Source organism: Ursus maritimus, unplaced genomic scaffold, assembly GCF_017311325.1.
Source record: "Ursus maritimus isolate PB19 unplaced genomic scaffold, ASM1731132v1 scaffold_13, whole genome shotgun sequence".
Taxonomy (NCBI): domain Eukaryota; kingdom Metazoa; phylum Chordata; class Mammalia; order Carnivora; family Ursidae; genus Ursus; species Ursus maritimus.
The window spans coordinates 18,302,215-18,327,605 of record NW_024423675.1 but is presented as its reverse complement, the minus strand read 5'-3'; the positions used below and the strand labels follow the sequence as shown (position 1 = coordinate 18,327,605).

The 25,391-nt window shown below is 43.3% G+C and overlaps 1 long non-coding RNA gene across 3 annotated transcripts in view; it reads left to right on the top strand.

Moving 5' to 3' along the window:
• LOC121102254 overlaps positions 1-4,350 on the top strand; it is a 6,572-nt gene extending 2,222 nt beyond the window's left edge. For all 3 annotated transcript variants that reach the window (XR_005834305.1, XR_005834306.1, XR_005834304.1), the window contains one exon: positions 2,678-4,350. This is a non-coding gene — a long non-coding RNA (uncharacterized LOC121102254). The remainder of the gene's footprint in view (positions 1-2,677) is intronic.
• Positions 4,351-25,391: the final 21,041 nt, after the last annotated feature.

Genomic DNA, 25,391 nt, shown 5'->3' with positions numbered 1-25,391 from the left:
GGAGCCGCCCCCAGGGACCTACCTGCGCCCCTACCGCGGGCCGCGGACTGGGGCGCGGAGAGAGAATCTCGCATAATCCGGCCTGGGGGGAGGGCAACGTGGAGCCCACTTTTCGCTCCCTGGCGGGCTGCCCCCACCCTCCCGCGGCCCGGGGAACAATGCACCTCCGCGCGTGGGCCGGGAGGCCCCTGTCCTGCCCCAAGCCCCACGCAGCTCCCTCCCAGGCCGACTGGCGCCCACCACCCGCTTTCACCCAGAGGTCCGAGGCACCAGCGGGAAAGAGAATGTGTCTCTCCTCCCTCTGGAGCGCCCGGGGACCTCGGGCTTTTCCGGGAGGGCATCACGCCTCCCTCCAGGAGTGTCTTCGCGCCCCCTGCGCACTACACAAAGAGGGGACGATCCCCTTCGGGGGCGCCGCTCTCACCCATCCTCCCCTCAGCTGGTTCGGGGGGCCCGAGGAAGCCCTGGCTTTCGGGCCCTGTTAACCCACCCCAGTCCCGCGCGGTTCCCGGCTGAAGCCTGGGCGGGGACCCGCTCCTGACCCTGCGCTCTCCTGGGTAGGACCTTACATTACACGTCCATCTCTTGTCACCTCGGAAACCCGTGGTAGCTCACATCGGCTACCTCTGGGCAGGCGGCGGGTGGGACGTTGCCGTCCCGAGTCCCGGCCAGGCTTTGTCCCCGTCGCCGCCGCCCCCTCCCCAGATTCTCAATTTCGGGAACCGACCTCGCGTCAGCGCGGTTAACGAGGAGTGCGCTGCCCCGCAGGTGGGTGCACGGCGTCCTCGAGGGAGGCTCGGGCTGAGCCCGGGAGACCCGAGCGGGGTGGGGGACGCTGGGGGCGAGATGGGTCAATTTTCTCCAGCAAGTCGCTCACGGAGGGCAGGGGTGGGAACGTGGGGCTCCCCACCTCTTTCAATTGGGGCTTTATGAGGAGTGTCTCCTAAGCTTTTCCTCCGAGAAGTTGGGCGCCATGGGTCTTTGGTCCCCAGACAGCCGCCCTGCTCACCTGGGAGCGCAGCCCGAGAGAGGAGCGCTCCTCCGCTTCCCCTCCGCCGGCGGGGTAACTGTACCCTATTGTTGTCTTGCGGGTAGGCTGCGCTCCCGAGCCTTTCACAATTCCTCCGTGGGGGAGGGGCGCGGCCGCAGGAAACATACTGATCTCCCCCACCCGCACCTCATCTCCTTTCCGACCAGATTTTTTTCCCCCCAGAAATTTCAAGAGGGAGGTTTTAGTTAAGCAAATCCAGTTTGGTAGGGAAAATTTTAATAATATCAATTTCATATATTAACCTGAGTTTCTTTTGTTGGTGTAGAGGACCTTTAGATTCTCCTATTGGTGCACTAGACTCTGACAAAGATCACCTGCTGCACTCACTATAAGGTCTTTGTATACATGAGAACAGATAACCCGTAAGGCATCACAAACCAGGTGTTGTCCCCATACAGAGCCCTGGTTTAAATTATTTCCCATATTATTAATGTTTTCCTTTTAGTGGGAGTGCTATTCCCCGGTAGGACAAGCTGAATGTTGCATGCAGTAGGTGCCCAGTAAACATGTTTGACTTGATCAAGATTTTTCTTTATTTATTTTGGGTAGGATTTATACATTTTAAGTCCATATTTGCTTAATGATGGGTTTTACAACAAAGGGAGCTGTTGCTGATAGAGAATGGATTTATCTTTGGATCGTCGGCAGCAAAATGTACATGTGGCCCAGACCTGCTTGGTGCCACATCCTCCCTCCTGCCTGCAATCAGAAGCCCTCGTAAACCCTCTCTTGCAGTGAGAGCTGAAATCTCCCATCTGCCTTTGTTCTGTGACAAAGGAGAGATTATCACGTGCGCCGCTGGACTGTGCATTTCGTGACTTGAAAAATCAGTGGTGAATGATGCCACTCTGGCGTCGGCACATTGGGGGAGCCTTGGTTCTTGGCCACAACATTGGCAGGGAGGCTGCTGGGGAAAACTTAACACCAAACCCTCTTGGTGTCTTTGTGAAGTCATTCTGACTTCATGGCGTTTGGGGGAGAAGTCATTTTGCTTCGAGGAAAGGGCTCATATTTTTCACTTTAAAACAAATATTGTGGCCACTTTTGAGAAGTATATATAATTTCAAGATTTCAAGGGAGCAGATAAGATACCCTATGTCCCCTTAAGTTAAATCCAAGGCTGTGTTAAATGGGTATGGGAAAGTTACCTAGCAAATCCAGGATAGACAGTTTTACAAATTTACAAATTTTAACAGCATTTTAGAATCCGAGTTATTCATGCAAGTTTAAAATCTTCCCCTTCCTGGAAGAATAGAGTAAATCTTTTTGCAATGCCAGTAAGTCAATATAGTCACAAAAACCAGATTCGTTGACTGGGTCCTTTATTTCTTCGAAAAGAATTAAAAATAAAGTCACACTCTTGGAAATTAACAGTTATTGAGGACTGTTTCTGGCTGCTGCTACTTGCAGTCATTTAGGCATCTACCTATAGGTAGTTTGTGTTGAAACTGAAAGAATGAGCTCAGTGGGACTAAGCAAGAATTCAGAATTAAATGACGGGTAAGGAAATAATGGGAGAAGAGCGATCTAAAAAAAATATATCCTTTATCTGATTGCATATTAAGTGTACATAGAGGCAGCTGTGGCATGTGGAAATTTACCGGTGTAACTTTTTATGTATTTTAGATTTATTCAAATCAAACAGCTGTTGTAACACTTTCAAGTAACTCCTCCTCCCAGAGTACCTCGACTGCCCCAAATCCAGCTAACACCACCACCACACCAACTGGCGGTGCTCTGCAGTCAACAGCCAGTCTCTTCGTGATCTCGTTCTCCCTTCTACATCTCTACTGTTAAAAGACTCAGGCCAAGAAACATCTATACTTCCCCATCTTCTAAACCCAATCCAAATGGCGTCTAGACATCCAGTGTGACAAGGAAAAAACAGGTCTTCGTTGAATCTGCTAATTCCACACCTTATTTTATTGACACAGAAAATATTGAGGATCCCAAATTTTATTGGTTTGAAGAACATGTGAAGGGTTTGACTAGATGATGAATGTCTATTAAATAAATCTACTGAAGTTTCATGTACAAGATGAAGAGACAACATCCAAGATTAGTTAAGAGATCATTTTTTTCAATGTGGCTTAAGAAGTATGGACATGTAAAACTCTACCTTGAAAATGAGAATAGATTTTATCTTACCTAGATATAAAAGATGGGATGTGAACAGATTCAGTTTTCATTTGGTTCGTTAAATCTTTAAGGCCATGAAACAGTTAATACAAAAAGCTTCCAAGATTCTATTTATATGTACATTAGAAGGAATTTCCAGGTGTTACTGTAAATCCTCAGTGCATTGTTTCTGCAGTACTAACTTAATGCCTATGTACTCTAGATAAAAGTTTTACCTTGTTAAGCTATCACTGTTTTTTGGGAACTGAACTCTTTCCTCTGAGGCTTTGGATTTGACATTGCATTTGATTTTTTATATAGTAATTGACATGTGCCAGGGCAATGATGGGTTGGAATCGACCCCCAATTGAAGCATAATGAGTAAATTTTGCTTAATAACTGATCACTTATTCCTATTCAACAGGAGTGCCAGATTCATTTAGCTAAACTGATTGCAAAGAGTAGAAGTACATTGACCTCAGCTAATTTCAAAATGCTTTTTATTTCTGCATATGTTGAATACTTTTTATAATTTAAAAAATGATCTGTTTTGAAGGTAAAGTTGACAAACCTTGGAATTAAAAAGGCAAAATATGTGCAGGAGCCAAAATTGTAAATCAAGTATTTGGGAAGTGAAGACTGGAAGCTTACATTAAATTCGGAAAAACTTTTATACTCTTTCTGTAAATACTTTTTTTTTTTTAACTCTGAATCAGAATAGCCACATTTGGAACACTTTCTGTTAGTCAATATTTTTAGATAGTTAGAACCTGGTCCTAAGCCTAAAGTGGGCTTGATTCTGGAAAGTAAATCTTTTTACAACTGCCTCGATGCACAGAAAGCTTTTTAAAAATAGACACTCTAAGGTCTTTTGTTCGCATGGTCACACACTGATGCTTAGATGTTCCTGTATCTAATATGGCCAAGTAGTCTTGATAACCAAAGTCATTTCTTCCCATCTTTAGGAGCCTACATCAGAACAACCATATCCAACAGATCTCGAGCTACTGTGTGTGTGAATGAACATTCCATTTTGTTTCATACCTGAATGCTGTACATCTATTTTGGATTGTATATTGTGTTTGTGTATTTATGCTTTGATTCATAGTAACTTCTCATGTTATGGAATTGATTTGCATTGAACACAAACTGTAAATAAAAAGAAATGGCTGAAAGAGCAATCTATTGAATGTTAAGCTTTTTTTAGAGGAGGGGAGGGGAAGAGGGGGAGAAAGAATCTTAAGCAGGCTCCACATCCAGCCCAGAGCCGGTGGGGGTTCCATCTCATGACCCTGAGATCATGACCTGAGCTGAAACCAAGAGTTGGACGCTTAACCCACTGAGCCACCCAGGCACACCCCTATTGAATTTTAGCTTTTTCTGATGCAGCAAATACTTCGTGGATTATCATGGTTGTAGGAGTCTATTTAAGCTATTAAGAATATATCAGTATTTTCCTATTAACCAGAACATTCTAGTTGAGCTGTTTCGCATTGCTAACTAGCAGGAGGTTTTGACTAAAGAATTAATCTGAAAATGGTTATCTTAAAGCTGGTAGGGAAGGTTGTATATTCAAATTGGTTATTCAACTATTGGGTGCCAGCTATGTTCCAGGAAGAAGATTGAATGCTGAACTTGCTGGGCAAGTTGCTTTGGTTGGGAAAGAGNATGCATATGATGACAGAGAAGCAGTAGATTGTCAGTGCTGTGAGGCAAACCAGCCCGGGTGCTGTGTCATGGGCTCTGGGCTTTGTGATTATGGATGGTCTTGGGCACTTGAGCTGAGATCTGGAGGGCAGTTTCTGATGGAGGGAACGTGTCCTAAGTTCCTGAGTTTAATTACTGGCATTGTTTTCGTATCTGCACTGAGGTCCACAAGTCACTTTGGTTTCCTAAGCTGTCACTTCTATCTGCTTTCATACTTTGACCCTTCTAGCTCTACCATCTTTATTGCTGGTCAGGGACTGCCAGAAAAGACAGGATGGAATTCAGGAATTAAGTGGGAGCTAGTCCGCAGATGGCAGTTTCTCCAACGAATCCGTTCTGTTAAGGCCTTTCAGCTGATGGAATCAGGCCCAGCCAGAGTAGGAGACTGATAAGACATTAAAAACATTTACAAAATACTTCATAGCAACACCTAGATTAGTGTTTGGTTGAGCCAGGGACCACCCAAGTTGACACGTGAACTGATCATGATACAGTCCACCTCTTGTCAACCTGGCACTCACACTCCACTCTGAACCGTACTTAACAAATACAAGATCATACATCTAATGGATAGAACTATCCTGCGTACAACCCCAAACAACCCTTAGAAGAGGATGCAAACTCTGGGCCATGCTCACTCTTCTTGATAACCCACATAAATGCCGTGATATAACATTTACTGTTATTACTACATAATGTTAGATGATGAGGGAAGCAAACAAATTTGTTCTGTGTGTGTGTGTGTGTGTGTGTGTGTGTGTATGTATGCATATATACAAACATAAGGAAGAAATATAACACAGTCCTCATTTCAGCAACTGGTCACATGGCTATAGCTAGTATTTATAGCTGCCTTTCATCATCCATTCCATATTTCCTTTGCCCTCAGCAAGTACTTAAGCCGGTCATGGTTCTTAACCTGGAGAGATGACTTAACCTTTGTCTGAATTAGGTTGTGGTTTTCTACTCACTTCAATCATAGACATGGTAGTACTAAGAGATGCCCCAACAGATCTGTTATTCCGGACATCCTCTTCCTTAGCGTTCACTGTGTAGTAGCAACCCAAATTTCCCTTAGTAGCCAGGATCAATCACTCCAACCAGTACGGTTAACTCCCTTTGTTGTTTCAGAGGCTTGTGGAGTTCAGGGTGGTTGGGTGATGGTCTCAACTTCTGGCTCAATGGAATCACTGCTGCGTCTTCTGGTGGAAGGATTCCTTTCTTTAGAACTACGATCTCTAGGCCAGCAGAGTATAAGATCTCAAGGAGAGGAAGTATACATTTTGCTAGTGAATCACATATTCGAGATCATAGTGAGTGGTGCCACTCCCATCTTCACCCCTTGATTCCTGGAGCTGCGAATTGTGGCTGTGGGAGAAACAGCCCCATGATTAGAGCATATAAAGCCTCCTGGAATCCAGAGTCTTCGCCCTGAAGATATTACCACCTAGCTGGAGCTGTAACTTGAGTTTTCAAATGGCCATTCTATCAATCCATTGCTTCAGGATGGCAGGGAAAATGGCAAGGCCAGTGAATTGCGCAGACGTGGGCCCATTGCCACACATTATTGGCCAAGTTCCTTGATCAGAAACAATATTATGTGGATCACCATGATGGTGGATAAGGTATTCTGTAAATTCACAGGTGTTTTGGCAAAAACATAGGCAGAGAAGACAAATCCATATCCAAAATAAGTGTCTATTCAGTAAGAACAAAATGCCGCTGCTTCCATGATGGAAGTGGTCCAACGTAACCAACATTCCACCTGGCGGCTCACTCGGGGAATGGCACCACGTGCGGAACTCAGTGCTGGTCACTGCTGCAGCAGTTTGGGCACTCAGCGGTGGCTGCAGCCAGGTCAGCCTCAGTACAAGTCCACGTTGCTGGGCCTGTGGGTAACCTCCATCCCTTCCACCATGGCCACTTTGTTCATGAACCCATTGATGACAGGATGGCCAGGGAATGAAGTTGACTGGTATACATAAAACGGGTCATCTCATCCACTTATTTTGTAAAATGCTCCTCTGCTGAGGTCATCTTTTGGTGAATATTCACATGGGACACAAATATCTTTTTTTTTTTTTTAAGATTTCTTTATTTTATATATATAGAGAGTGTGAGCAGGAGGGGCAAAGGGAGGCAGAGAGAGAAACTCAAGCAGATGCCACACTGGGCACGAAGCCCACCACAGGGCTCTGTCTCATGACCCTGAGATCATGACCTGAACCGAAACCCAAGAATCCAGTGCCTAACTGACTGCACCACCCAGGCCCCCTGGACACAAATATCTTAACACTCTTTTCCCATTCAGAGATGTCTCCCCATGTACCTCCTTCCCAGCCTTCCTTGTCACCAGTTTTCCAATCATGTACCTTTCAAGTGCATCCAGCCAAACGGTTGGCCACAACCCATAAATTGGTATGGACACACCCCTGTGAAAGGCCATTTCTCTCTCCAAGCAAAATGAACAGCCAGGCGGAGTGCTTGTGTTTCTGCCCCTTTGAGAATTTCTCTCTCTCTCTTTTTAAAAGATTTTATTTATTTATTTATTTGACACAGAGCGTGCAAAAGCAGGGGGAGCGGCAGGCAGAGGGAGAAGCAGACTTCCTGCTGAGCAGAGAGCCTGACGTGGGGGCTCGATCTCACAGCCCTGGGATCATGACCCGAGCTGAAGGCAGATGCTTCACTGACAGAGCCACCCAGGCGCCCCTGGAGTATTTCCCTTTATCATGGTCCTCCAGGGATGTCCCAGAAGGGAGTTGTAGAGCCGTAGCTGTCTACTTTGGGGTGACGCCTGCATATTCTGCAGACCCTGTAAACCAGAACCAAGTTTTCTCTTCCTCAGTCCACTGGTCAGAGGGAACTCCCCAGGAAGCCACAGGTGCGGGCAGGGAGTGAGAAGGTGATGTCACAGGAATAGAGGCCATGGGCATTTGGGCCACTTCTTCATGTAACTTGTATCTTCAGGGCCTCCTCAAGCCCAATGTCATATATACAACTTTCATTTAACAGTGGAGTGCTGCTGTGCACACCCGACTTCATGGTTTGGCGGGGGGTGGGGGTGGGGGACCACACCCAGTTCATGAAGGACAGCTCAGTGTGTGGGGTGGTCTGTGGTTAAAGCACTTAGTGTTTACTAAAGCCCAGTGATGAGTCAAAGCTTGTGTCTCAAGGAAGATTTCCTGTCTGCAGAGGAAGGGCGGGACTTTGCTCTGAAATCCTAAAAGTGACCATCACTCCAACCCTTGATCTAACACAGGTTTATAGAAAAGCCACCCAAAATTTGGGGATATCTTTTAAAAAGTAATTATCAGTGCTCATGGAGGAGGAATTAGAATAACTTTTTCAATGATTCTTTGAAAATTATTTCAAACTGATCTGGGCTGTTATATTTATCAGAGAATTACTCTGAATTGTATTGGGTATTATACTTTAAATAGTCACATGTAAATACTAGTCATAATTTATGGCTAAATTGTGTAATGAATATTCATTGTATGGGTGTCTCTTGAACTGCATAGTGGATAAAAGCAAACAGTTTAGAGACAAGCAGATAATTGAAGAACTATGCCATAAAGTTAGGATGAGAAAAATCTATTTGGAAATAAGCATTCTAAACACACACACCCAGGGCCACCACTGTCCTTAAAACAGAACTCAAATATTTAGGTAGCTGAAAAGTATGTGCTTTTCATTTCTCATAAACCTCATTTGGGGTTGGCTCGATTATTTTTGGTTCCTTCCTTCCCTAAGTATAAAGAGAATATATATATTTTTTCTAATTTTGGTAGGATGGCACTTTTTGAAACAATGAAGTTCCCATCATGGTTTGCTTTTCAGTGTCTCTTCAAATTACATCTAAATTTGAAAATCGGTGCATTTCTAAGAACCTTGAGGAAGCTTCCATATTTATGATTTTGCAAAGAAATCCCTCTGTGAGCCCGAAGGGTCTGGCGTGGTTTCGCTTTCATGCCTCTCAGCAACTGGCAGGTGCTAAGGTGTGCAGAAACCGAACGTGTCCACAGCTGAACTCATTACTTTCCCTGCACAGACCCGCTGCTTTTCTATTCAGAGCACCTGCCTGCCAACTCTCTCTCATTACAAGCCTGGGAGCTTCCTCTTCTCTCCCCATCTCCAGTCAGCTACAAAATCCTGTCACGTCTAAGTCAGAAATGTCTAGGCGATCCACCTCTTTTCTCCCTCCCCTGCCTTCCTCCGCCTTGCATCATCTCCCTCTCTGTCCGTCCCTCTCCTTAGTCTTTCCACCCCATGCCTCTTCTCTAAAATGTGGCTCTGATCGTGTGTTCCTCACTTGGAAATTTGGCTGGCTACCTTTTGCCTATAGGAGGTAAAATAGAAACCCCCATTCATGGTCCATAGGTTTTTCACCGTCTGGCCCCAATCCAACTCTTCAACCATACTAGATTGCTGCCCATTCTCTGAATTAACGATGTCAATGCCTTTTCATGTCTCCACGGCTTTGAATGCATCCACTTATCCAACTCAGTGTGGTGGTTGAAGGTGTGGATGCTTAAGCCAGGCTGCCTCAGTTTGCCTCCAAGCCTCGCTATGACTAGCTAAAGAGCTTAGGTCATTACATGCCTTCTCTGTGGCCTGGAAGTCTGGTCTGTAAATGGGCTTGAGAGTAACGGTACCTACCTCATGAGGTTGTTGGGAGAATTAAGTGAGTTAACATGCAAAGCTTTAGAGCTGAGTCTGGTACGTTGCTAATACATATTTGATAAACATTGGCCAGCGTTCTTTTCCATTAATATATGAATTTCCATTAATATATTGTGTTGATCTGTCTGTGAGCTCCTTGAAGGCAGAAACTGTGCCATAATCATCTCTGGATGCCTGATGGGTGACTGAGAGTCGGCGGTCAATTAATATTGAGTAAGTAAAAGAGCCACAGCAATACCGTAGTACCAGAGGAACGGGGGCGGGGGGGGGAGGGGGGCAGGCACAGACCTTTAATACTATATTAGGTCATGGGGGAAGCATAGAAGGTGGTTAGGACTATTTCTAAATAGGCTGGTCTCGGGGCTGCTTGGTTTTCATCAGATAGGCAAGCTGCTTATCTGTCTATAACAATGGTTCTCAACTCTGACTGCATATTAGAATCATTTGGAAGTTTTTAAAAAATAATGATGTCTGGGGGCACCTGGCTCGCTCAGTTGGTAGAGCATGCGATTCTCGATCTCAGGGTGGTGAATTCGAGTCCCACGTAGGGTGTAGGGATGACTTAAAAATAAAATCTTAAAAAAAAAATAGTGATGTTTGCACCTCTACCTACCTAGAAGATTCTGATTTAATTGGTCTAGGTGGAGTTCAGTCATCAGTATTTTTTAAAGGCCCACAGGTGATTCTCAACTGCAGCCTCGTTGAGAAGCAGGGGCCTGAGAGTGGGTTGGGGCAGCTCTGCTTTCTTAGGCCCGCCGGCTGGCAGGGGCTGGAGTCAGACCCGGTCCTGACCGGGGGCTTCAGGTCACTGTGCCTAGCAAAGGTGTTCACGTAGTGGCTGTGCTTAGGGACAAGTAGAGTGACTTTCCTCTAGCCTACCATTTGGCTTTCTACACAAATCCAAAAGGACATGTGGATTTATGCTAGAGTCATCTGGGTCTCATGCCTAGTGCCTGAGACACTGTCGTCAGCAGATCGAGAGCACAGTCCTGCCTCTGAAAACTTGCTACATGGCCCCTGGAAGCCTCTGTGGGCTTCAAGAGGATTGGACTTCTTGGAAATACTTTACAGTTTTATTTATTTTTTTAAAGAATTTGTTTATTTGAGAGAGAGAGAGCACGGGCGCAGGAGCCGGGGGAGGGGCAGAGAAGCAGACTCCTCACTGAGCAGGAAGCCCGATGCGGGGCTCAACCCCAGGACCCTGGGATTGTGACCTGAGCCGAAGGCAGACGCTTCACCGACTGAACCACCCAGGTACCTAATACTTTAGTTCAGAATACTAAGCTTCCATCCAACTTTAAAAATTCTGTGATTCCGAATGTCGTTCTTATACTTTTTTCCTATGGGCTTTTGTGAGCAGGCTCTCCCATCCACGAGAAATTAGGCCCAACGCTCCACGCCGAGCCTACAATTTATGCAAGTTCATTGTCCTTGCTCTAGACGACACTAGGCGTCCATACACATTTGTTCTGTCATTTAGTTATCATTTTACACCCTACCACATTTTATGAAGACTCTGAAAAGGTTTCTCTTAATGATAGATTAGTACAGTCTAACTGATAGTTGTTGTTTATCTTAAATGAGATTGCAGCAACTTTGAACTGTTCGACAAAGCTTGTGAAATCTAACCCGTGACACAACTCTAGTTGAGACTTGGGTGTGAATGCAATCAGGAAACAAAGTTTCCCTCTGTAGTCTCTTCATTAACACTGTGTTTATCAGTACACACTTATTACTTGTTTATTTGCTCATTCTGTCTCGTTCTCAGAAAAGAAAAGATTTTGAGTCAGCTTACAGAAATATGCATTATATACTAGGTTACAAATACATGAGGAATTTGAGGTAGAGGATAAATAAGGGTAGGAAAAAAACCATGAATGCATGGATAGGATTCAAGATTGCTTGTCACGAGGTTCTGAATAGTTATTCTAGCCAATTGAAGGCAGGGGCCATGATTAGAAACAGGAGTTAAATTGGGCATTTAAAACACATGAGTAAACAAGAAGCCCTGAGGGCTGAGGAAAGACTTCTGTATGGGTCCTTAGGAAGGGACTTCAAGGTGAATACGGTCAACGTCATTAACACATCCTTGTGATGAACAGAATAAGTTTCTTATGTCATTTCTTACCATTTTCATCAAGACAAGTGACATAACAAAGCATAATTTTGCAGAATACTGTTGACCCTTGAGCAACGAGGGGATTAAGGGCTCCCATCCCCCCACGCAGTTGAAAATCTGTGTATAACCTTTGACTACCCGCAAACATAGCTACTAGACTATAAATACAGAGAAAAAACTAATGGTTGCCAGAGGGAAGGGTGTGAGGGGGATGGGCAAAACGGGTGAAGGGGAGTGGGAGATACAGGCTTCCAGTCATGGACTAAGTCACGGGGATGAAAGGTACAGCATAGAGAACACAGTCAATGGGATTGTAATAGCGCCGTGTGGGGACAGATGGGAGCTACACCTGTGGTCAGCACGTAATGCATAAACTTGTCAAATCACTAGGTCGTACACCTGAAATTAATGTACCATTGCATGTTGACTATACTTTAATAAAAAGGAGATAAAAAGCTGAATTAAATTAACAAAAGAATCCCCCAACCCTTAGCCTATTGTTGACCAGAGCCTTACTGAGAACATAAAACAGTTGTTTAATACATATTTTGTAAGTTGTATGTATTACGTATATGTATTACAGTAAGTAAGCTAGAGAAAAAAGAATGTTCTTTAAAAAACCATAAGGAAAGGAAAATACATTAACCAAACTGTATTTATTAAAAAAAAAAATCAGTGTGTAAGTGGACCCACACAGTTCAAACCTGTGTTGTTCAAGGGTCAACTGTAATTTTATCAGCAGCTAAAATGGTGTTAACCAAATATGCAGCTCTATGATTGAATATTTGTAGAAAAAAAAACCCTGAATGATTAGAGGAATATACAGAAAACATTCTCCATGAATATTATTTCTTGTAACTGAACTTTTGATAAGGATTGAGCAGAAAATAATGGCAGACGGCATGTTCCAGTCACTCTAAATGCTTTTACATATATCCCTTTATTTAATACTTGAAGGGTTTCTATGTGGTCAGTGCTGCCAGCATCATCAGCACCTTTTAGGGATGAGGAAACCCAGATGGAAAGATGTTTGGAAGCTGGCCCAAGGTCACCCTGTAGTAGACTGGTACCTGACCCATGTCATTTGGCTCCTTGCTTTCAGCCAACGGCACTACCGGTGTCTCTCAGGGAGTCGGGTTATCTTCTCTGACAGCATCATACAGTATGGCTCTTCCATTTGCTGCTGAAGAGCAAATGCCTAAGTTTTTACACTTAAACATACAGTTGAGCAGACATGGCGTGCAAATAAAGGAGTCTGCTCAGGGCCGCTTAGCAGCGATGGCATATCCAACCGGGGCATGGGACAAATAAACAAATCCATGATATAGGCTATGGAGGTCTATGATTTTCAAGGGGGATATGAAGGGACCCAACAAAGGCATATGGGGGTGGGGTAGTTGTTGAAGGAGACAAATAAACAGACTGTGCCCCACTGCTCTTTCCGGTCTCCCCCCATCCTCCCCTCTCCCAAGTAGAACACTTCCATGGTGATGTTTCCCTTTTGGAGCTTCCATTTAAATTTTAAGCAAAAAAGTACAAGGCAAAACAAATTTAAAAATTACTCTTCTATGCCATTACAACCACAAAATTTTTTTAAATCCCCAAATTTATTGTTTCCTTCTGACTATGTAAGCAATATATGTTCATTGCTAAAAATGTGAAAATGAGAGGTTCGAAGAAGAAATTACAAGTCACCTATACTCCTACCACTGGCAATGACTACATTGTGCATTTCAATGTCTTTTCCCTATGCATCTATGCGTACATGCAAGCATATGTGTTTCAACCAGGTTATTTTATAACCTGCTTTTTCATTTAATAATGTATCACATGATTAATCACTGCGGCAACACAGTTTTTAAATAGTTGTATGGCATTACATTCTTCGGATGTGCTATACTTAATCAGTTTTCTATTATTGGATTTTTTTTTCTTTCTCCAAATTTTTATTTACTTTCCAGTCAGTTAACATACTATCACTGGATATTTAGATTGTACCTAAGCTTCTCCAGATTATAAATAAATAGTGTTTTAATCAACATCTGTGCACCTAGCTCTTTGCTTAGACCCGTATTTCCTTTTAATGAATTCACAGGAGTAGGATTTCCTGGTGGATATTGTGGTACACCACCTAGATCCTCCCTGCAGGACCCGGGGACTCATTTCCCTGCTTCAGAGGGTCTTGATTGACAGCTCACAACTGATTCTCTTCCTAGGACCACTGTTGGCTGAAGGAAGTTGCCTTGCCTAAGGTTGTGCCCCCTCCCAGGGGCAGCTCAGTTCTGGCGATTGTGGATGTGGAGGTCCAAAGGCCTATCGCCTGGTCTCTATCCCGGTCAATTTAGAAGGACCATCTCAGCTCCAGCTCCCATGCAATCAGGTAAGGCCTTCATTTGCAATGCGTCCCAGCCCCATGGCTCCTTCTGCCCAGTCCTGCTTCCCTCACCCCCTCACAGGTGTTGGTCTCCATGGCATTCCCCAATAAATTTCCTGCACACAAATCTCTCAGCTTCTACTTCTCCAGGAACTTGATGTAAGACAAAATGTTACATGCATTTTTATATAATTTTAAATAGTAGTTTTTAAAAAATATTTTATTTATTCATTTGAGAGAGAGAGAGTACGAGTGGCGGGGGAGAGGGAGAGGCAGACTCCCCACTGAGCCGGAAGCCTGACTCAGGGCTCCATCCCAGGACCCTGGGATCATGACTTGAGCCGAAGGCAGACACTCAAGTGACTGAGCCACCCAGGTGCCCCATAATTTTAAATAGTTTTAAAATAACAGGAACATATGCCTGTTAATAGTTCAAATTGGTGGGCCTATTTGAAGAACTGAAAGAAGTCTAGATGGTTGTAGCAGAGAGAGTGAGAAGGAGAGAGGTGTAAGATGAGGGCAGAGAGCTTTACAAGGGCCAGATCATAATGGATTTTGCAAACTGTTGTATTAGAGGTGTGTCAGGAAGCCATGACACACCCGATTGGGTAATCTGAGGCAGTTTAATGAAGAGGCTTTACAAAGGTTGGGCAGGGTTTAGTAAAGACCAATAGGGATCAACATTATCCTGGGGCCAGCAGCAACGAGCCCTTAACCACCGAGGCTTGAAGGAACAGGTACTAGAATCCACTTGGTCACTGTGTGGAGAGGTCTAGAGGATGGGAGCTGTGGCTTTCAGTGGACAGACACAGCCAACCTGAGGTGACCTGGCAGAGAGGAAGGCAGGGGGAAAAGCACCTTAACTTTATGCTCCTTCCACTCTCCAGATCTACTGGTGCCTCCCATTTGCCAAACCCTCCTGGAAGCTGGGGAGCACGGGTGCCCATGCTGCCCAGATAGATCAGTGTCCAGGAACACAGCAGACAGCGTGAACCCCAATGAAGCTTGGAAATGGAGGGATACACTAAAGATTGCAAGCACAGGCATGGGCACAGTTCCAGTTTCATCCTAAGAGCAATGGTGTTATGGGCTGACTTGGGTGCCCTGCACATTCTTATGTTCAAGTCCTAATCTCTAGGACATCAGAATATGTTTGTATTTGGAGATAGGGCCTTTAAAGAGGTAACTAAGGTACAATGAAGTCCTATGGGTCAGCCCTAATTCAATAGGACTGGTGTCCTTATAAGAAGAAATTAGGACAGAGACATTCACAGAGGGAAGGCCATGTGAGGACAGAGAGAAGGCAGCGATCTAGAGAGATGGGAGAGGCCTGAGAAGCAGTCAACCCTGTCAATACCTTGATCTTGGACTTCTAGCCCCCAGAACGGGGAAAAAAAAAAAGATTAATTTCTGTTGTTGAAGCACTCGGCTTGTAGTATTTTCTTACGTCAGCCCTAGCAAACACACGCTAATGGAAAGTCACTGAAGGACTGGGGTGGGGTGATACGATCAGATCTTTATTTTGGAAAGATGGCCTGACTGCAGCTGAGCATTGATTGGAAGGTGCCCAGAGAAGAGGCAAAGACACCAAACGGAAGGCTGGTTCACAGTCCAGGTGAAGGATAGTCTCCACTCCCAGCAGCGGAGAAGTGGATGGATTTGAGATATTTAGAAAATAAAATCAACACACCTTGATAATGGATTGGAGATCCTGTGTGAGGGAGAAGGAGTCATTAAAAAATATTTATTGATGAAGTACTCTGTGCCAGGCACTCTCTCTTCTAGACACGGGGGTGCTGATTGTCTCCTGGGTTTCCAGGGCGCACAAGTGAATGGATGATGATCCCTGACATGGAATCAGGTTTGCAACCATTCTCTTAGTGATGGATACTTAAATGGTTTTCAAATGTATTTATATCTGTCTATATATACACACATACACATGTATGTCCACACACACGTATTTAGTGCTATTACAAGCAACAATATATAAGCATTCTTTTTAAATTTTTTAAATTTTTTATTTTTTGAAGCATTCTTTTTTAAAAAAATAATTTTATTATTCATTTGAGAGAGAAAGAGAGAGAGCACAAGCAGGGGAAGAAGAAGAGGGAGAGGGAGAAGCAGACTCCCCGCTGAGCTGGGAGCCAGATATGGGGCTCGATTCCAGGATCTGGAGATCATGACCTGAGCCGAAGGCAGACGCTTAACCCTCTGAGCCACCCAGGCGCCCCTGTAATAAGCATTCTTCATATACATGTATTTTGTGTACATATTCAGTTCCTTAAGAGTGAAATTAATAAAGTATATGTGCATGAAAAATGTTAGGTCCTGCCAAATCGACATTCACAGAAGCGGTACCCAGTTTTACTTCCTTTAACAGCCTGTAAGAGTACTTGCATTGGACATTATAAATTTTTAAAAATTTTGCTGTGCCCATTTTTAAGGCTTTTGATAATATACTGCCTCAATGTCTGCTAGAAAGGCCATATCAATTTCCATTCCCACCAGCGTGCAGTAATTTTAGCTTGGAAATTTTGTGACACAGAAGGTACCAATCACTCACCTACAGCCATTAATATTTTGATCTATAGAAATATATATATATATATATATATATATATATATACACACACACACACACCCCTATGATGTTTTCTCCATATATACATATATAAAATATCTAATCCTGTGTATTCTCTATTTGTAGGATACATTCTATATATCTATATGTTCTAATGTCTTTATCTCTGTGTATCTATGCATCTATCAACACATAGAATAATCAATAGAATCATGATCCATAGAATGCCCAAACATTCAGTGATTTAACTTACAGACTACTTCAAGCATGAATTCCAGTGTTTTCCTAAGTAACCAGGTATTCCTAGACATGAACTGTTCTGTATCTGGTAGCATCTACAAAACCTGAAGTTAGGGGTTTAGGATATTTGATCTTCACCCATATTCTCTGCCATTGGTAATTTTTTTTGGCAATCCAACTGTGCCATTAGCATAGAGGATAACCTTATCTGTCTCTTTCTCTGAGGGGACAATGTGATGGTTAATCTTCTGGCTAGCCCTCAGATTCCTTCTCTGCCTTTCTCTGCCCTACTCTGTGTCCTGTCATGTGACCCTGTATGGACTGCATCCCCTGATGCCCTTGACCTCCGGCTACTGGTTGGGGCAGTTATTGGGAGGTCCTGGCAGGAGAATGGAGGGTGGGAGGAGAGAGGGTTGAGGTATTGACCTCCTCAGATCCCGGGCTCTTGTGTGGTAGTGGATGCCCCCCTCTGTGCGCAGTCCCTGGGGGAGTGCCCGTCTTCCACAGCACAGCTTCTCCCTGCTCCAGTGACACCTGGAGCCTGATGGAGGTCGGTGCTTCTCATTGTTGCTGGGCTGTGCATGTCACCGTCCCTCTGTTGTTCCCTTGACCCTGCCAATGTTTTTGCAAATAATTCCTTCATGAGGTCCACTTCAGTTCCCCCCATTTGGTGTGCCATCTGTTTTCAGGGCCCTGCCTGTGACTGGGAACTGTGCATTTGGTTCATGGGAAAATGGAAGGCAAAGATAAAAGGTAGGGGCCCCTCCGTGACATCCTAGTTTACCTTCTCACCATATCATATAGGGTTCTCCTCTTGATCTGCAGAATGGCTCCAGTGGTCTTGAATGGAGGCCATGTTTGGGGACAGGCTCCCAGTGAGCCTCAGTTTACTGGACCTCCGGAGTCACCACAACTTAGTGTAGTGCATGGATGGTACCTGCCCAGAGTTAGACTGGGAGTGTGACAAACTATCTGATGAAACTCCTGGAAGATTTCTCCCCGGTATGGTATACACAAAACCATAGTCTACAGCGAAATAACCTGTCCTAAAACTCACTGGCTCTTCATAGAGAATATGGACCAGAGAAGTAGGCTTTCAATTCATCATAGAGGAATTTTAGCTTCATTAACTTAAAAGCTTAGTTGTTTTTAAGTTAATTTGATTTATTATTATCCAGAAAGGTCTTTACAGATAATTATAGCATCAATTTATGCCTTGACTTAACTTTTTTTTAAAATTTTATTTTTAAGTAATCTCTACACCCAACATGGGGTTTGAACTCACAACCCTGAGATCAAGAGTTACATGCTTCATTAACTGAGCCAGCCAGGTGTCCCTATACCTTGAGTTCTTAAGGTAAATTTCCTAAACAACCCCCTTCAAATTATAAAAAGAAATTGTCAAGGATTTTAAGTTGGACCCTTAAATGATTGGTTTTGTGTGGAAGAATTTATTTTTTATTTTTAAAAAATACTTTATTTATTTGAGAGAGAGAGAGTGAGCATGAGAGAGCACAAGTGGTGGGGGTGGGGGGAGAGGGAGAAGCAGACTTCTTGCTGAGCAGAGAGCCTAACATGGCACTCCATCCCAGGACCCTGAGATCCTGACCTGAGCTGAAGGCAGATGCTTAACTGACTGAGCCACCCAGGCGCCCCTGGAAGAATTTTGAATAAGGGGATTTGTTGTTTCCAACAGAAAGGGAAACCGCAACGAAACAAAACAAAACACCAGCCCTCCAAAACCCCTAAAATTTAAATACTAGATTTATTTTCGGTGTGGTGGGGAGAAAATGAATACAGGAAAATACATGGGCAATTATGATCACTTGAGCTTTCATAATCAGAAAAAATGTTAGTGTTTTGTCATATGTGCTTCAAATCAATGTATTTTTTTAAATTTGTTTTTCTTTTTACCTTTCACTATTAAAAATACCACACACATTGACAGATGAATGGATAGAGAAGATGTGGGGTGTGTGTGTGTGTGTGTGTGTGTGTACAATAGAATATTATGCCGCCATCAAAAAAAAAAATGAAATCTTGCCATTGACAACGACATGGATGGAACTAGAAGGTATTATGCTAAGCAAGCTAAGTCAATCAGAGAAAGACAATTATCATATGATCTCACTCATATGTGGAATTTAAGAAACAAGGCAGAGGATCATAGGGGAAGAGAGGAAAAAAAACGAAACAAGACAAAACCAGAGAGGGAGACAAACAATAAGAGACTCTTAGGAAACAAGCTGAGGGTTGCTGGAGGGGAGAGGGGTCGGGGGAGGAGGTGGCTGGGTGATGGACACTGGGAGGGCATGTGTTGTAATGAGCACTGGGTGTTGTATCAGACTGATGAATCACAGACCCGCACCCCTGAAACAAATAATACATTATATGTTAATTAATTGAATTTAAATTTAAAAAGATTGCTGAATTAAAAAAAATACCACACATCAGTGACGGGGCCCTCTCTCTGGTCCCATTCTCCTCCCATGCTCCTAGAAGCAATTATTATATAGAATTTGGTAATTCCAATCCATGCTGAATTCGTATATAGGGTAATTTATTTATTTTACCTTGCATGAGTATTCTGTTATACAATTACATCACAGTTTATGTCTCTAATTTCTTGTCGATGGACTTGTAGGTTTTTTCAAATGATCCTGCCACAGCGTGGCAATGAACACCCTCATGTATATCTCATTGTGCGTTTATTTTTTCAGGGTTTATATGCGGACATGGAGTTGCTGGGTCTTGGGGATATGCTCACTTTCAGCTATGCTAGATAGCAAGAACTGATTAGTTTTGGTCAGCTGATTTGCTCTTAGCACCTATGTAGCCTCAAACAATGTGTAATGTTGCTGTCGTGTGCGTTCCAGTTTCTAGGACTGCCTAGCAAATTACGCCAAAATACATGGCACAAAGCAACAGTTTATTATGCTCACAGGTTCTGAGCAAGACACAGAGGTGTCTGGGGCGTTGGCTCGAAGGCTCAGAGCTGGGGTGCAATGACCCCCGTGACTGGTGGCTGATGTTGGCTCTTGGATGGGCCCTTCGCTGGGCTGTTGGCCGGAACAGCTCCGTCTGGCCTGGGCTAATTCATGACACAATGGCTGGGTTCCAAGGGTGGGGTGGGGGGGGGGAGGAGAGAAAGAGAGAGAGAGAGAGAGAGAGAGAGAGAGAGAGAGAATGTGAATGGGAGAACAAACCAGGCAGAAGCTGTATCATTTTTTAAGAACACCCCTTGGAAATAATGCAGTCATTTTGCATTCTAGTCATTAGAAGCAAGTCACAGAGGCTGGCCCGTGTTCAGGGGCAGGAACGGAGGCTCCTACTTCTCCATGACCAAGGTCAGTGTCCTACTGGAATAAAAGCATATGGGTGGAAATGTATATTGGCGCAGCCATCTTTGGAAATAAAGTCTGCCACATTGTGTTTTTGTTCTTTCTTTTTTGTAGTAATTTTTTCCCCTGATTTTAAAAGTAATACTACTAGTTGCAAAAAAAATCAGAAAAATGTAGAAAAGTACAAAGAAGAAAATAAAGCCTATCAGTTATCCTGGCATCCAGGAACAGCCAGAGTTAATTTTTATGTATGCACGCACACTTTCTCTGAAAAAAAAAAAAAATCAGCTCATCATATACATATTGCTTTTTTCCTTAGCAAAATGAAGACAATAACATCAATACCGGGGCGCCTGGGTAGCGCAGTCGTTAAAGCGTCTGCCTTCGGCTCAGGGCGTGATCCCGGCGTTCCGGGATCGAGTCCCACATCGGGGTCCTCCGCTGGGAGCCTGCTTCTTCCTCTCTCACTCGCCTGCTGTGTTCCCTCTCTCGCTGGCTGTCTCTCTGTCACATAAATAAATAAAATCTTTAAAAAAAAAAAATAACATCAATACCGTTGACCTTTTTCAATGTTAACAATAGAGCTTTACACTATCATTTAAAAAAAATATCTTTCATTGTATGAATATATTGTTTTGATTTATCCAGTCCCCTCTTTATGGACATTAAGTTTATTTCTAAATTGTCATTGTTTTGTCTATGTCTTTACAATTTATATGATAGTATACCGACAGAAATATTCTGCAACTTGCTTTTATCCACTAAATTTATGTGTTCAAGAGCTAAGTTAGCAAAAACAGTCATTATTTTAACTTCTATGAGTATTCTATTATATAATTACGTAACAATTTATGCATCCAATTTTTTCTTGCGAATGCACTTCTAGGGTTTTCCCAGTTCTGCTACTACAAACAGTATTTCAGTGAACATTCTAGTACATGTCTCCTTGGGCATGTATTTCTCAGAGTTTGTGCCTCGTTATGGAGTCGCCGGGTCATGAAGGTGCGCTCGGTCGCAGCTGTACTCGGTAGCAAGAGCCGATTGGTTTAGTCAGCCGTTCAGTGGCATTGCCTTCGCTGAGCCTCCAGATAGCTGTTGGATGGATGTTTGAGGTTTCGTTGTTTCTTTTTCTTTTTAAAGATTTTATTTATTTATTCGACAGAGACAGAGACAGGCAGTGAGAGAGGGAACACAAGCAGGGGGAGTGGGAGAGGAAGAAGCAGGCTCATAGCGGAGGAGCCGGATGTGGGGCTCGATCCCATAACGCCGGGATCACGCCCCGAGCCGAAGGCAGACGCTTAACCGCTGTGCCACCCAGATGCCCTGGATTTTTGAGGTTTCTTAGCAAGGACTCGCATTTATTAGAGTTCGTGTGCTTCTCCAATTCTAAATACATGCTCATGTACAGTGGAATGACTGGAATGAATAATTCATAATCATCTGCAAGAACGAGAGCAGGGCAGACCTCTGCTCGTATTTTTGTGATGTAGTGCTTCGGGGTCCTGTTCCAAAATAGTTCTATCCCTCAGAAATGTAAATGTGTCATGTCCCTTTAATTTATTCAGGAAACCTCTCACCAAATATTGGAGTTAAACAAACAGAGTCAAACAGCTTTGGCATGAAATCACCAAAACTAGTCTCCGTGAACCTCAGCCACAGATGGTGTGACATCCCCAGGAAGACGGGCTTCGTCAGGGGCTGAAGCGCAGAGAGCAGACGGTCCTACCCGGTTTTAGTGCCTGGAGTTTTCCTGCTCTTCTGGTCCTGCTTTTGAACAACTTCGCTGAATTTAGTTGCAAATAGGGACCTTTTTCAAAGTCAACTAGTTCCTCGGATCAGATGACATATGGTCCTCTCCTGTGTTTACAATGGGGCTTTTGTGTCTGAAAACCTCAGGACATATTTAAATGGACATTAACGGAAGGTATTTGATCTGCCTTCGGACGGTTCGTCGTCGCTTTGATTTTCTGACAAGAAGTTGGCGTTATTTCTCTTCTATCCTCATCATGTTCTGTACTAAGCAGCAGCACTAGATACAGTGTTTAGATGAAGTATTTGTCCTATGGTCCTAGTGCCAGTGAAGGGTTTTTTTTACACATGCGGCAGTTCCTGTCTTGAACCACGGTATCAGGCAATCCAAAGTTCCACTCCGTGTCTCTGCTTGGGTTCTTATTTTAAAAGAAAAGGAACAGGATTTCTTTTAGATTGCATTTTCTATTTTGAGTGGAAAGATTTTCGTTGTGTTGTTCCAGCCCTGAGAAAGAAACCAGATCGCCTCTGGTTAAGTGTTCTTGGCTAGCCGAGTGAATCCTTCCAGACTTTGGGTCCCTGGCATGCATGATCGGGCCACTAGTCTCTTTATGAGCCGCTCGCTTCTGGGAATGAAATGGAAGTGCTGCGAAAACGTGAAACAAAATTCTAATATGGAAAATTACCCCACAAAGAAGTGACTTGTAAACTAAGATATGATGTCATCACCTGATTTTGCGTAATTGCATTTGTGATTGATCTGGTGTAAGGATCTTCTCTGATGTTTTTAAAAGCTTTGCTCTTTTTTTTTTACTCTTCCTATTTTATAAACAACGATTACAAATAAAAATGATTGATAATCACAAACTATAAATGCAACGCTGAAGAATGACATCTAGGAAACTTTCCCGCATATTCTCAAAATTTGTGCTTCAGAGCCATTCTTGAATGACTCATCATACAAGCAGATTTCCCAGACATCAACGATAAAGAGAAATCTTGAGGAAATCAAGATAAATGAGCAAAAACTTCTCTCGTTTTTCCCAGAAAAATTTTTTTACTGTGGTGACATAGGCACAACATAAAATCTGCCATCTGAGTCATTTTGAAGGGTACAGGTCTGTGGCATTAAGAACATCTACGTGGTTCTGCAACCGTCACCACCATCCATCTCCAGAACTCTTTCTTCTAGCAAAGCTGAGACTCTGCCCATTAAACAACTCCGTACTTCCGACTCTCTTCCCCTAGCCCTGGGCAAATCACCATTCCGTCTTCTGTGTTTAGGTATTTGACTCTTCTTAAGCACCCCGTGTGAACGGAATCATACAAGGGCTGTCCGTTTGTGACTGGCTTATTGCACTCAGCATACTGTCCTCAAGGCTCCTCTGTGTTGTACCCGTGTCAGAATATCCTCCCTTTTAAAGTCTGAATCATACACCACTGTACGTATACACCACATTTTGCTTATCTCTTCACCCACTGGTGGTCATTTGAGATGCTTCTATCTTTTGACCATTGTAAATAATGCTCTCCTGAGTGTGACATACGCATGTCTGTTGGAGTTCCTGTTTTTGGTTCTTGTGGGTATATGTACTCAAAGTGGAAGTGGAAAGGCTGGATCGTGTGCTAGTTCTATCCGTAGTGTTTCCATTCCACCAACAGTACATAGTAAGTCCCACTTTCTCCACATCCTTGCCAACACTCATTTTCTCTGTGTGTGTATTTAATAAGAGCCATCCTACCGAGGATGAAAAGCCATGGAAATCTCCAATGTCAGCATATGGATAGATATATTATCCTCGTGAAAGACATTTATTTAGTTTGCTTTTAGTTTTTCACCATGGAAACAAAACTATCATCAATTACATCTTTCTGTATACCTCTTTGTGGTTGTGGCTGCAGGTGAGCTTGTATTATGTTACCGAAAGCGGAATTTGCTGCGCGAAGGATCTATACATTTGCAATGTTCCCTCCCATGTGTACTCTGAGAGTGTCTAGCCTCCACACGCTAAAACTAAGAGCACGTATTACCAATAAACGTTTTCATTTTGCCAATATGATGGTCAACAAGTGATAGCTCATTGTTTTTATTGTATTATTTAGTTTCTAGGGAGAGTTAATATATTTTTATCTTTTTACTTTAACCCCCATTCAAATGGCTTGAAAATTGCAGTTAAGTGGTTCCTCCCCACCAAAATCCTCAGCCTTATTAACAAAATGATAAATCTATACTACACAGGCCAAAACAACACATTTTTGTAGTTTTACTTTTCACATTTTCATATTTGATTTGTCTAGAATTTAATAGTTGAAAAGTTTACAAGTGGTTAGCCAGTTGTCACAATGTTATTTATGGAGTAGTCCGTCTTTTCTCCATCGATTTTAAAAGCCATTTATTATATATTTTATATTATATTTGTATTTGTATACACTTTATTTTCATTTTATTTTATTTTAAATTGTGTTTATTTTACTATATTTTAAACTATATACACTTGACTCTTTTGGAATATGTGTTTTGTTCTGTCGACTTCTCTGTCAGGTCTTGTGCGAGTATTCTGTTTGAAATCCTAAACTGTTTGAATTACTATGGCTTTATAACATATTTCAACTGCTGATAGGACAGACCAGCTTGTTTTTTCTTTTTTCTTTTTTTCCAGAAATTTCTTGCTCGTCTCACACGTTTATCCTTCTAGAGAAGTAATTCTCAACTTTGGCAGCACATGAGCATCCCTCACAGAGCTTTCATAAACACTGATAACCCTGTCCTACTCCCAGAGGTCCTGGCTTACTTGTTCCGGGTCGCAGTCTGGGAACAGAATGCTGCAAAAGCTCCCCAGATGACTCTGATGTGTGGCCAAAGTTGAGCACCACTTTGCAAAATGAACTTGGACACTATGTGCCATTTCTGTTATTGTTTAGATCTGTATTATATTGAGTTATAGGTTAATTTAGAGGTCATTGACATCTTTATGATACTGTGCCTTCCTGTTTGATTCAGTCGCAGTTCTTTAGTTGCAAAAAGTCAGAAACAGACTTTGGCTGCCTTGGGGGAAAAAGATAAGGGAATTTCTGTAAGGGTTTGAGGTGGCTCCCAGAGGCGAAGGGACGCCGAAGGAGCAGACTTGGGGCTGAAAAGGAGCAGAGCAGCTACAGGGACGTGGAGCCAGCCCCCCTGCAGCTTCGTTCCCATCCCTCGTCTCCACCAGCTTTCTGTCTTTGAGGCATTTCGCTCAGATTTCAGATTCTGAAAGAGAATGCAGTGATTCTTGCTCGGGTCTCTTGTCTGTCCCTTGGCTAGAAACGGGCAGGACACTTTGGGTGATAGTCCCAAGAAACCTGCAGGAAACCCACAGAAAGGGACTCGGTAGCTGTTCTAGAAACATGGGCTGGGATTTGGGGGGCAAAGGCAATAACAGTGACGA